Below are 8333 nucleotides of genomic sequence, written 5' to 3' on the forward strand. Positions count from 1 at the left end.
CTTTCTTAGGGACGTAAGGTATATTAGATATACGCGTTAGTTTTGGTTAAACCAATAATATCGGTAAGGAGTCCTTAGATATTGTGGCAGACGAGATAAGTGTCAAAAATGCATTAGATGCGACAACTTATCAAACCAAGAATAGTTTGGAACTATTAGCAATTGGATTGCTTACCTTAAAATAATAAGTGTTAAGACAAGCCAAAGCATGCTTAATCACTTATTGATTTTTGGGATCTTGGAATTGTTTTATTCTCACCTAATGGGACAAAAGTTATAAATGTGTGAATAAAACGTCAATAAGATTGAATGTTACAAGTTTGCTTTAAATTTCAAACTTATTGGTTTATGAATGGTTATTCATTGAAATTCTTTTCATTTGTAGTACAATGTCTGTAAATAACACCAACAACAACCAGTTTTCTCTCCGCTCACTTCTCGACAAAGAGAAATTAAGTGGAACCAACTTCCTTGATTGGCAAAGGAAATGGAGGATTGTTCTTATGCAGGAACAAAAGGAGTATGTCCTTGATGAGGAAATGCATCAAACTCCAAATGAGGAAGTGACACAGGCTGCCCTAAACCGATGGATTGTTGCCGACCGGGATGTCAAATGCATCATGTTAGCCACGATGTCCCCGAAATTTCAAAAGACAGTTTTTGAGAGGGAGACGACTTTTGAGATCATATATGAACTTCAGAATATGTTTCAAGAGCAGGCTAGGACCGAAAGGTTCTAGACACATCGGCAAATCCTTGATAGCTCAAGAAAGGAGAGTCCGTTAGCCATCATGTGCTCAAAATGATTGGATTATTCGAGAACATGGAGAGGCTTGATGCGGGATACTCGAACGAAATGGCAATTTACATTATTCTCGACTCGCTGCATAAAGGTTATGACCAGATCAAGATGAACTATAAAATCCACAGCATGGAGAAAACCCTCACGGGGCTTCACGAAATGTTGAAGCAAGCCGAGCAAACGCTCAAAGATGAGGGGAAGCATGACATGCTTATGGTCGAGAAGAGCAAGCCATTTAAGTGATCAGGCAAGAAGAAGGGCTATAAGGGGAAGGGTAAGAAGACCTCTCCGCCTAAGCCAAAAGCTGTCAAAGGTGACAAGCAAAAGAAGGCAGCTTCTTCTTCTCCAACCAACTCCGAATGCTTCTACTGCAAGAAGAAGGAGCATTAGAAACAGGACTGCCTAAAGCTGAAGGAAGATAAGAAGAACGGCACCGTACGACACCGTTGCTTCTAAATCAGGTATATATGTCATAGACCTTAACTTTGCTAGCAATGCTTCATGGGTATTACCGTATTAGATACCGGATGTGGCTTACACCTTTGTTCTAATTCTCAGGGATTAAGAAAAAGTAGGAAGCTAGCGAAGGGAGAAGTGTAACTTCGAGTAGGTAATAGAGCAAGGATTGCAGCTGTATCCGTAGGAACACTTAGTTTGTATTTGCCCTTGGGGTTTGTGTTAGGAGTGGATGAATGTTATCATGTTAAAAACATTACCAAAAACATTATTTCAATTTCAGCGTTAGACGCCAAGGGTTTTGAATTTATGATAAGGGACAATAGTTGTTCGTTTTATCTTGAAAATGTTATATATGGTACATCATATTCAAAATATGGTCTTTATTTTCTTTCATTGGACAAAAAGGTTTATAATGTTTACAATATCGCCAAAAGGGTTAAGACCGATGGGTTGAATCCAACCTACTTGTGGCATTCTCGTCTAGGCCATATAAACATCAAATGCATCAAGAAACTTCTTAACGAAGGCATTCTTGATTCGTTTGACTTAGAGCCATTTGAAAACTGCGAAGGATGTTTACTTGGTAAGATGATAAGGCAACCCTTCTCCAAGCTAGGAGAAAGGGCAAGTAACTTATTGGGTCTCATTCACAGGGATGTATGTGGCCCAATGAGCACGACTGTAAGGAATGGTTATCGCTATTTCATCACTTTCATGGACGACTATAGTAGATATGGATATGTCTACCTAATGTCGCACAAATCTGAATCTTTTGAGAACTTCAAATAGTTTTAGAGTGAAGTAGAGAAACAGCTCGGCAAGAAAATCAAAGCCCTTCGATCGAATAGAGGAGGAGATTATCTGAGCTATGAATTCGATGATCATTTGAAAGAACATGGCATTCTTTCAGAATTAACACCTCCTGGAACTCCATAATGGAACAGAGTATCCCAGAGGAGGAATTGAACTTTGTTAGACATGGTTCGATCCATGATGGTTCTTACCAATGTTCCACTAGGCGAAAATACGAATTCCCCACCGGTTCAAACCCCCCATTTCGCACCGGTTTTGAACCGGGTTGGATTCGGGGGGTGCTAAAACCCCATAGATTTCGCACCGGTTTAAAACCGGTGGGAAAAAGGACTTTTCGCACCGGTTCTTGCTTTAAACCGGTGCTAAAAGTCCCAAAAAAATTATATAAAAAACTTTAAGCACCGGTTCTGTTCCAAAACCGGTGCTAAAAGTGCCCCAAAAAAATAATTTTTTTTTTCTTTTTGCATTTTTTTCACTTAAGTTGATATATAAACACTAAAATATATATAAAGTTACATATTTTCATTACAAAAGGCTATAATATTACAATTTTCATCAAAAAAAATAACATGCAATTTTACATTGCTGAAAATCTCACATCTACATCAGACATGAAGAAAACTTTCCAAAGCTACAATATCCGATGTACATAGTTAAGATGTCACTGAACTTCTGCCTCATAATATGAATTAAATTCAGAACTTGAGATGTCGATGTACAGTTGCTCACAAAAAGGAGAATGAATCCCAAAAGTCGGAACAAACCAATGAATCCCAAAAGTCAGAACAAACCAGAAGTCAAACAGCCTGAAAATGAGTAATTAACTAAGTAAACATCAAAGAGGGATGAAAGTTGGAGTAAGATGATGCAAAGGGAGAAAATAAATTTCAAGATCAGATGGCTATTGAAAATTATATATTAGAAAGAACAAAATTTACACACCTGATTCGACATCTTTAATTATATATTAGAAAGAAAATAAATTCCTGTACTCATTTTGACTTTCTTCCAAACCAAAAAGCTAAGCTGAAAATTATATCTTAGAAAGAACAAAATTCAGAATAATATACTTTCTTGCACTCTGTTATAAGCAGGTCAATAGCTTTGTTCCTGTGTTTCTTGTTTCTGAGCAGGTCCTTTGGCACTGCTTCAAGGACTACTCTTGGTAAAATCTACACATCAAAAATCTTGTATAATATGTTGCTTTTGTGGACATTCTGGACAGTGTACAGTTGTACATATACATAGACCATGTGCGCTTCTAAATGCTTATAGATTTCTAAATTTTTTCACTTTAAGGGGTGGTTAATTAAAATAAACAAAAAAATAGGTGGTAAATTCAATTTTAGGGGTGGTTATTTACAATATTTTCCTAAAACTAATCTAGCCCTTATTTCTATACCACTGAACATATTTCCATGGCACAAAAGGAATAGAGGAATTTGTCATCAAATCAATTTTGGCCTTTTAGACGTAAACAAGAAGCAATAACTTTCTAAAGTGTAGGTGGGTGAACGTGGTGGTAGAGGAGATGAGGAAATGATGGTGTGAGCTTGTGAATAGAAGAATGGGGGAATATTTACCCTCCTATAGGGTTAACGCCAATAGCTTTCCTCTTTCTTGCACCACCACTTCTACTCATGTTCAATGTTCTTAGTTTGTCTCCTATTTCAAGAATTAACAATGTTCAGAAGTGGGAATTTGGAAGGAAGGGAAGGGCGGTGAGGGATTAAAGGGCAGTAACCTGAAAAGTTCAGTGAGCAAGGCAGTGTTCTGAAAAGTTTTGTCCCCTTCAAATAGCAAAACCTTCTACCTCATGATACCTAACAATATAGAGTATATGCTATGTCTACCATAGTTGTCTTTTATTTTTATCTCTCACCCGGTCATCACATACTGCACTCAAGTTTCCAATCCCTTGTCATTACAACGCAGATGCGCTTAGAGCCAATGAAATGATCTATATAGTATATACTACAGCAGTACTGCCTAATTAACTAAGTACATCAATAACTTGAATGAACTCCAGAATTACATGTATAAGAGGAAATGACTAGAGGAACAAGTGGCTTGAACCCTTCCAACACTAAAGTCATGTGAAGTGATGCCCCATAAAGCCCAAAAGGATGGAATTGAATATCAAACCTGGATCTCAACTTTATGACACCAAAGATATATCCAAATTTGTAAACTAATGTCTGTGTTCAATCGAAGGGAACAGGAATAGCTACGATATTTCCTTCCCCCGTATCACCAATTCAATTTCATAAAAAAAAAAATAAGTCATGTGCAAATTTAGATAGATGCTCTGATGCTCAACTTACCCACTGAGATGCATATTTCAACAGTACCGTGTTCCTCCCCAGCTCTCTGAAGGTAACTACTGGCAGCCGCCCTGGAGAATTATTTAAACTGTAATTAGTCAGCTGATAATAACGATCTTACATTAGGGAAGAATCAAAAGCACCCAACTCAAATTAGCCTTATTACTAAATGACTTAGGATTTGAAATTCAAAATCTTTGATACAAAACCATAATTTCTAAAAACGTTTGAATCAGATGAAATAGCACTTGCCACACTGACTGAAACCATCTATAACAGTCAGAATTTTGTACGAAGTGTATTCTTTACTTTAATTCAAGGCTGAAGGATGCCAAAATAGATTTCTTTCAAGCGATTCAGCTGCTCTCACAATAAGGCGCGAAAAATAATTATGTCCATACCGATCGAATGGAAGGGGCTGTCCATCATCCATTAGCAGAATGTCTCCGAGTGATATTAGAAGTTTGCTTAAGTTGAAAGGGACTGTTGCATAGCCAGCAGCACAGGCAATACGTCCCCAGTTCGGATCTCGTCCGTACACAGCAGCCTTGAAGCATAGGTACAACAGACTAGGTAAGGTAAAGCTTGATTAATAGAGACATGAATTTTGTATGCAAGACGTGACAGATATATAACCTTGACAAGAGAAGAAGATGCTACAGAGCGTGCAACTTTTGCAGCTTCAGCCTCATCACTGGTACCTTTTACAGATACCTGCAGGTATATTTTAAATAATATTTAAATCTTGTGCTATCAGTGTATTACAAGCTGCAAAATAAAGAATCTAATGATCTTATTATGTAGTGCAAATCAACCATATTACACTAGGAGAAAAACCCCAATCCCCACCGGTTCAAACCACACACTCCAATAAACAACCAAATGGTTTAATTGCCTGAATTCTTTCATCGCTCATTAATAAGTATAAACTATAAACATTTGTATCACTCCAATCAGTTATAAATTTAGGCATTTTAACACTCAATGGCATGAAAAATGCAACTCTTCTGCCACACAAAACAATATACTATCAGCATGTAAGAACACCAATTGTGATCTAGCCTGACCAGACAACAAAACCTCAAATCTTATCTAGGTCAAGCTGGTCAATTGGTGATTTCCCAGCACAGCTAGAAAAAGAAACGCCAATTGATTTCATGTCACCAACACTCACATAGCTCATAGCACATTACAAAATTCCAATTACCCAAAAAATGAGGTGGAGAACAGGGCCTTTTTTAGTGGGGGAATAGGGATTTATCACTTTATGTACATATTTATATATGTGTAAAGATATTTTCATGTGTAGCTAGGTTCTCTTAGGGTTCTATGATGCTCTTATAATCTATCATAAGAACAGATAGCAGTGATAAAGTCCTGCTTGTTTCTGGAAGGTGGACTACTCTTCAGATTCTCTTAAATAATGTCAGCAAGTATTATAAGATAAAATAAAGTGAATTTGAAGGGTACCACTAGAATTTCCTTATGGCTACCTATCTTCCGATTGTTAGCTATTTATTACCCAAAATGTAACATTTTTTTACGCACCATCTTCACTTGTAAAATATCTTAGCAGAAAATGTAATTTAGACATGGCCTTAGAAATACCAAGAATTGTAGGAAAGGGGATTAACAAAGAATGGAGACAAATTTGTTTGGGTTTTGTTGAATAGGTGGTTTTATTAGACTTTGAAGTTAGAAATTGTAGCCTATTGAAACGGCAAATAGAATTGTGGAAATGGAATATATCACAAGGCTCCAACCTTACCTTTAACTTTGACTTATCAAATATATAACATAAATCCTAGGCAGAGTGTCATTCACTTCACTTCTCATGGTGAGAAGTACTAATCCATAAGATATAAGTAAAACAAAAAAAAAAAAAAAAAAAAAAAAAAAAAAAAAAAAAAAATCTAACCTTTTTTCAATGGGGGAAACTGGGCTAAAATGTTATTGACTTTTTTTTTAATTAATTAATTAATTTTTTTCCCTCTTCTTTGAGGACAATTTAAAAAATTCTCTATATAGAACAATTAGATGATTGTTTTCCAGTACAAGGTTTTTAAGGTGATTATCTTTGAGCTTGTTGAAAGGAAAGTTGGATAGAATCCAATTACTGTTTTTAATAAAAGAAAAGAATCAAATCCATAGGTGTTTTATGGAGTTGATTTTCCCTAGCTACATTGAATGGTATGGATTTAAAATTTCAAAATTTCCGAATAAGGTTTATATTGGTCATCTAGTGTTAAAACAACAAACCCATAGCCTTATTTCCATAGAGATGAGGTCGGATGCAAGAGTCAAAAGCCCATAAAGATCGTCCTCCATTCACTTTCATCTAGTGCTACATCATTCCTTCCACTCGAGTCATCTTTGGTCTTTCATTAGCTCATAGCACATTACAAAATACCAAATTTACCAAAACTATGCAGTAGTTCATGTCTTTGGCAACTACATCAACCATCGCATATATATAAATGTTTGTCTTGCAATGAATAAAATGAAAAAAAAACGAAAAACTCTTGTTGCAAGGCTTTAGATTGTGGGTTTTCATAACAATCGTAAAGAACAGAATTAGAGGGTTTGACCTCAACCCAACCCAACTGTTACAACAAAATCCACCCAAAATCTCAAAGCAAACCGTAAAGAACATAAAACCCTAAAACAATGAACTATATTGTTGAATGCACAACACGAAATTAAAGAACAGAAATTTAAGCAAACCACAAAGAACAGAAAACCCTAAATCAACGACTAACCCTAGATTGCGAAATTATTCAATAGATTATCCAGACCACGAAATAAATAATACCTCGAAGCTGCTACAATGGAGTTGGAAAGCTAAAAATGCGCTTCAATGGAGGTCAGAAAGCTCGACAGAATGCGCTTCAATGGAGGAGAGTTATGGAGAGAAAGAGAAGAGTTGCGCGGCAATGGAGGTGAGAAACCCAGAATGAGCTTCAATGGAGGACAGCAAAGGAGAGCAATGGTGAGGGTCGTAGGCGAGAACGAGAGAGGAAGAATAATTGAAGTTGCAGTTAGGGTCGTAGGCGAGAAAAAGAGCAATTGGGAAAGCAGGGGATTAGGGGAATGCGAAATAATTAAACGAACTGAAGGAAGAAGAAGCTATAAGGCGGATTTTTTTGTTTAAATTGGGCACCGGTTCGAACCGGTTGTAAATAGGCTTTTCTCACCGGTTTGTGTTGAACCGGTGCCAAATCCGTTTTCCCTCTTTTTTTTTAAATAAAAAATATTTAGCACCGGTTCAAACCGGTTGGAAAACCAAGATTTGGCACCGGTTTATAAGGAACCGGTGCGAAAAGTAATTATCCAATATCCCGCCCATTATTTTTCCCACCGGTTTTTAAGAACCGGTGCGAAAAGGGGGGTGCCTTTTTCATTTTTTCTACTAGTGTTCCTTATTCTTTTTGGGGACATGCACTTCAAACTGCTGCACTAACATTGAATCGTGCTCTGTCAACAGCTGTTGAAAAGACTCCATATGAATTATGGACGATTAAACCTCCGCGGTTGTCTTGTCTTAAAATTTGGGGTTGCAAAAAATATGTCAAGAGACACATATCTGACAAGTTTGCACCATAATCTGAAAAATGTTTCTTTATGGGATATCCAAATGGAACAAAAGGGTATTACTTCTACAACCAATTTGAGAACAAAGTATTTGTTGCTCGAGATGGTGTCTTTTAGGAAAAGGAGCATCTCTCCAAAATGACAAGTGGGAGGAAAATCGAACTTGATGAAGTTCGAGAGGTTGAGCAACAAAAGGAACCTAACACTCTAAGGGATTCGGAAGCACCTGTTGATGAAAGTCAGGGTAAAACCAACAATGTTGAAGCTCAACCAATTACCCTGCGTAGGTTGCAAAGGCAAAGATATCAACCAGACAACTACCTTGTTGTCTTGTTAACCGAGAA

At 36.9% G+C, this 8333-nt stretch overlaps 1 long non-coding RNA gene across 2 annotated transcripts; it reads right to left on the minus strand.

Moving 5' to 3' along the window:
• Positions 1–2614: 2614 nt before the first annotated feature.
• LOC110734705 lies at positions 2615–7643 on the minus strand. 2 transcript variants are annotated; one of them, XR_002513881.1, is made up of 5 exons: positions 7211–7643; positions 5035–5112; positions 4800–4945; positions 4399–4469; positions 2615–2880 (listed from the first exon to the last, which is right to left on the minus strand). It is a non-coding gene; the product is annotated as an uncharacterized LOC110734705 (long non-coding RNA). The 2 variants fall into 2 exon arrangements; XR_002513880.1 differs by lacking the exon at positions 2615–2880 and having other exon boundaries at positions 4077–4469; positions 7211–7627.
• Between the last annotated feature and the right edge of the window lie 690 nt (positions 7644–8333).

This window comes from Chenopodium quinoa, unplaced genomic scaffold (assembly GCF_001683475.1).
Source record: "Chenopodium quinoa cultivar QQ74 unplaced genomic scaffold, ASM168347v1, whole genome shotgun sequence".
Classification (NCBI taxonomy): Eukaryota; Viridiplantae; Streptophyta; class Magnoliopsida; order Caryophyllales; family Amaranthaceae; genus Chenopodium; species Chenopodium quinoa.